Source organism: Pyrus communis, chromosome 13 (genome assembly GCF_041283825.1).
Source record: "Pyrus communis isolate YQ-2024b chromosome 13, ASM4128382v1, whole genome shotgun sequence".
NCBI classification, from domain to species: Eukaryota; Viridiplantae; Streptophyta; class Magnoliopsida; order Rosales; family Rosaceae; genus Pyrus; species Pyrus communis.
The window spans coordinates 3,212,642-3,218,476 of NC_142577.1; the positions used below are offsets into that span (position 1 = coordinate 3,212,642).

The 5,835-nt window shown below is 45.1% G+C and overlaps 1 pseudogene; it reads right to left on the bottom strand.

The window, feature by feature from the left end:
* Positions 1 to 1,072: 1,072 nt before the first annotated feature.
* Positions 1,073 to 5,066, bottom strand: LOC148691597 (uncharacterized; annotated as a pseudogene).
* Positions 5,067 to 5,835: the final 769 nt, after the last annotated feature.

The following is a 5,835-nucleotide window of genomic DNA, read 5'->3' on the forward strand; positions in this document are numbered from 1 at the left end:
GCCCACTCACTGATATGTAGAAGGGTCGTAACCCCCTTGCCTCGAGTGACCGCGCTCGTCCTCGGGATAGGTCTCACCTATATGCGAAACAACTATAAAAACGTTAATTTTAAAGCACAAAACCAACCAAACAAAATAACTTCTCATACAAAGCCCAAATGGGGTGTATGAATACACCAACGTGATCTACTCAACCTCAGGAACATCCCTATAATTTTAGAAAAATTTTCCGACGCCGCACGCGCCGCCAACGCGCAGGCACATGCCTGGCACACTGACGGCATCAGTTAACACCATCAGGAATATTCCGTTAACGCCGTTAGGAATATTTCGTCCAAACTAACGGAATATTCCGTCATCTTCTCCGGCCAAACTCCGGCGCCGTCGCCGGTGCCGGAAAACCGGGAAATTTTTAAAACTTTGTATCTTTTTCGTTTTTCAACCAAATTTCACAAAATTGTACCAAAATGAAGCTTACAACAAGAGGAACAAATCCATACCACTTTCAAGCACTAAAACCCCACGGAAACTCGCCGGGAAAACACAACCAACTCCTGCCAAACTTGTAACTCAGGATCTTGACGTCCAAAACCTTCAAACGAACCACCCCGAGCCTCCTAAGGACCACACCAAGCTTCCTACAAGCTTGAAATTCCCAAAAACACAAGAATTAACGTGTGCATGAACAGTGACCAAATCGGGGGATCCCGAATTCGACGTGAAAACGAAGGTATCCTTACCTGAAATAGGTATGGTTGAACTCCTAAGGACCTCACGAGCACGAATATGTAATTTGTTTCCTCGATCTGTGAAGGTTTCAATGGTTTTGGTTGTCGTCCATACATATGGAGATAGGAAAGGGAGAGAGAGAGAGAGAAAGAGAGAGAGAGCTCGGGACAGGGCAGAGAGAGAGGATGAGTGAGTGTGGTATGTGTGTGGTCCAAAATCAGCCAAGGAAAACCCAAAAACAACCACACAACGAAACAACCATACTAGGGGCAAAACCGTCAATTCACCCCTATGGTACGAAAAGTCCGGGATGGGTTGTCACAACCTATCCACCTTAAAAAAATTTCATCCCGAAATTCAAAACAACCACTCACAGCAACCACTAGCGATCAAAGAACAATCGAGGATACAAATCTCTCATCCGATCTTCAGTTTCCCAAGTAGCCTCCTCCACGGAATGATTCCTCCACAAAACTTTCACCAAATTCACTGTCTTGTTCCTCAGAACCTTTTCTTTCCAATCTAGAATCGTCACTGGTTTCTCATCATAAGTCAAATCCGGATTGATTTCCAAGGGTTGAGGAGGGATCACATGAGACGGATATGCAACATAATGTCGAAGCATGGACACGTGAAAAACGTTATGTACTTTAGCTAGCTAAGGAGGCAACTCCAGCCTGTAAGCTACCTCACCAACTCGCTCGGTGATCATGTACGGTCCGATATACCTAGGACTCAGCTTACCTTTCTTCCCAAACCGTACAACGCCTCTCCACGGTGAAAGCTTCAGAAACACCCAATCGCCAACCTCATACACTCTGTCAGTAGCATACCGATCTGCTAAACTCTTTTGCCGATCCTGGGCCGCATTCAGGTTAGACTTAATTACCTGAACATTTTGAATAGTCTCCTCAACAATCTCTGGGCCCACAAAAACTCTTTCTCCGACCTTTGGCCAACACAAGGGTGTGCGACAAGATCTACCATACAACGCCTCAAATGGTGCCATGCCAATACTCGAATGAAAGCTGTTATTATAGGCAAATTCCATTAAATCCAACCGCTTGTGCCACGCATCACCAAACTGTAACACCGAAGATCGCAACATATCCTCCAAAGTCTGAATGGTTCTCTCTGACTGTCCATCCGTCTAAGGATGATACGCGGTACTATAAAGTAGTCTTGTACCCAAAGCTTCTTGAAAAGCTACCCAAAATTTAGATGTAAATCTTGGATCACGATTCGAGACAACACTCACAGGGACACCATGGTACTTCATGATCTTCGAGATGAACAACTCAACTAATCAGCCCAAAGAATACTTCTCCCTCACTGGAATGAAATGTGCTGACTTAGTAAGCCGATCAACAATCACCCAAATACTGTCAAAACCATTATGTGTACGCGGAAGCTTATACACAAAATCCATAGTAATGTTTTCCCATTTCCATTCTGGAACGGGAAGCGGCTGCAATAACTCAAACGGCTTCTTCCTTTCCACTTTAACTTGCTGACAAACAGCATACCTACTCACATACTCAGCTATCTCCCTCTTTATACCCGGCCAATAATAAAATGGTCGAATGGTATGGTACATTTTAGTAGCTCCTGGATGCATAGCATAAGCCGAGACATGTGCTTCATCGAGAATTGCTTTCTTTAAATCCAAATTATTAGGCACAAACATCCTACCCTCCTGCATCAGCATGCCATCCGAATCATGAACTCTGAGGTCTCTCCTCCTCCCTTGATCTCGAGCTTGGACTACTTCTTGAGTTTCCTCATCAGCTACCTGAGCTTCAAGCACCCAATCAACTAAAATTGGCTTAACTTGAAAATTAGCAAGCAAAGCCACCTCTCGATCTTCTGCCTCCAATCTCACTCCCGTAGATCTTAAATTTGCCAGAAGAAGAATGCAACTAGCGTACAACGCATTGATACGACCTTGAGACTTCCTGCTAAGTGCATTAGCCACTACATTTGCACGACTAGGGTGATAATCAATCGTGCAGTCATAATCACTAAGCAGCTCCATCCACCTCCGCTGACGAAGATTAAGATCCCTCTACGTAAAAAGATACTGAAGACTCTTAAGATTTGTAAAGATCTTACATGTTTCTCCATAAAGGTAATGTCTCCACAACTTCAACGCAAAAATAATGGCGGCTAACTCCAAATCATGTGTAGGGTAATTCAACTCATGAGGTTTCAATTGTCGTGAAGCATAAGCAATTACCCTACCATGCTACATCAACACACAACCCAGACCACTCAAAGAAGCATCACTATAGACCTCGAAATCACCACTATCGTCCGGGAGCGCCAAAACAGGTGTATGAGTGAGACAATACTTCAACTGCTGGAAATTCTGCTCACACTTATCATCCCACTCAAATTTAACTTCTTTTCTTGTTAACCTCGTCAGTGGTAAAGCAATCACAGAAAAATCTTTAACAAACCGTCGATAATACCCTGCTAAACCAAGGAAACTCCTCACCTCAGTGAAGGTTCGCGGTTGCTCCCACTTCTCCACAGCTGCCACCTTTTGAGGATTGACTAAGATACCCTGAGCTGAAATGACGTGCCTCAAAAATGCAACTTGGTCTAACCAAAACTGGCACTTGCTAAACTTAGCATAAAATTGGTGTTCCCTCAACCTTTTCAACACCAAAGTAAGATGTCGAACATGCTCTGCCTTAGACTTAGAATACACTAGAATGTCGTCGATGAAAACAATAACAAACCTATCCAAATATGGCTAGAATACCCGGTTCATCAAATCCATGAAAGCAGCTGGTGCATTCTTCAATCCAAATGGCATAACCAGAAACTCGTAATGACCATAACGAGTCTTGAAAGCCGTCTTAAGAACATCATCCCTACTAATCTTCAGCTAATAATATCCAGACCTCAAGTCAATCTTGGAGAATACACAAGCACCTCGAAGCTGATCAAATAAATCATCAATACACGGCAACGGATAACGGTTCTTAATCGTTACCCGATTCAATTGCCGGTAATCAATACATAGCCTCAAGGTTCCGTCTTTCTTTCTCACAAATAACACTGGAGCTCCCCAAGGTAAAGTACTAGGCTGAATAAAACCTTTATCCACTAATTCCTGCAACTGAACTTTCAATTCCCTCAACTCAGCAGGAGCCATACAATAGGGAGTCAAAGATATAGGATTAGTACCTGGAAGCAATTCAATGGTGAACTCCATGTCTCGGTCTGGCAGCAAACCAGGTAAATCCTCAGGGAAAACATCAGGAAAATGTCTAACTACCCTTACATCCTCCACACTACTAGGAATAGGATCATCCAACACCACGTGAGCTAAGTACCCCTGGCAACCTTTAGATAACAACCTTTTCGCTCGCACAGTCGAAATAACGCCATGTCTCACCCCACTCTGCTAGCCCACAAAAGTAACCACAGGTAATCCAGGACGATGGAAAGTAACTATTTTCCTGTAGTAATCAATATTGGCACGATTGAAATGCAACCAATCCATGCCCAGAATCACATCAAAGTCAACAATATCCAACGAGATAAGATCAGCTGGCATAATAACATCATCCACCATCACTGGACATCTTGGGTACACACGATCTACAATACAGCTCTCCCCTCTAGGCATAGCAAACTCTAAATCATTCCCTAGAGGTGTAGGGCGAGGTTGTGTCATTTGAGCAAATGTATGAGAAATCACAGAATGTGTAGCACTACAGTCAATTAATACTCTAGCAAAATAACCAAGGATATTTAACGTACCCATGATCAAGTCTGGATTGTTTTGAGCGTCCTGCAGAGAGATGTTGTGAATACGCCCCTGGGTCTGCTGTCGTCCACCACGACCTCTACTCATTTGGCCACCACGACTCTGTGTACCACGCCCCTGACTGGGATGACTAGACTGCCTCAAAGACCCTGCACTACTCGCAGCAATCTCCCCCTGCTGAAACTGTCCTCCCTGAAACCACTGTGACCCACCTGCTGAAACTGGAGGATACGACATATAGCCACTAGAATACTGGGGATAACCACCCAGAGAATATGGATCTTAGAGATATGGATACTGTCCTGAGGCATAAGGAACAACATCGCCCTGATAGTAATAGGCACCACCTCGACCTGTCTGCCCGTAACTACCAAGACCAGGAACCTGCTGGATCGGTGCAGGTGGTGGCAAGAAAGTCTGTTGGGCCTCTGCTAACAATTTGCAGCCCGATGTCCCATCTGCCCACAAGTAAAGCAACCACCGCTGCCTCGCCTACACTCACCAAAATGTCGATTATTACACCTGCAGCAAACTGGGGCCCTATCTCTACCAGCATCACCCTACCTCTGGCCTTTAGCACCACTAGCAAACCTACCACCACGACCCTGACCAGTGGCGCTAAAACCACCGCTAGAAGAGCTAGAACTAGTGCCACCCCTCTTAAAGATCTGGGTCCTACAGGGTCCGAGCGACGCATGACCCTTGCCCTTATCATCTTTCCTCTGGTTACCGTCTTTCTCTTCCTCCTCACTCACTGGGCAAGTTCTCTGAATCCTCAATTCTCAACAGAATCTCATAAAACTCCTGGTAGGTGTCACAAAGGGTAGTGGTCGCCATCGAACGCCACTTCTTCTTAGTGCCTAAACGGAAACGACGAAGCATCTCCGCCGGATTGCCAGCAACATCCGGATGATAGCGAGATAGATCAGTAAACCTCCAGTAGTACTCGTTTGCTGTCAACTTCCCCTGTCTCAACTCAGTGAATTCCTGCTTTTTGCGGTCGATATACTCAGAAGGCACAAATCTTCTCCTGAACAGCCCTCTGAATACATCCCAATCAGTCCTCTTCGCTGGAGATAAACGACGATCCTCCTACTCCCACCATGATGCAGAATTCTTACCCAAAAACCATGATGTCGTCTCAACCCACTTCTCAACAAGGAGATTCCCCTGATTATGCAGAACACGAAAGGTCTTCTCAATATGTTCTAGCCACCGCTCCGCACCCTCAAAGCCCTCATGGCCCTCGAATTTATCCAACTTCATATTATACATAGTCTCCAGATGAGTCCTCTAGGGAGGACGGAGCACCGACTGAACAACTG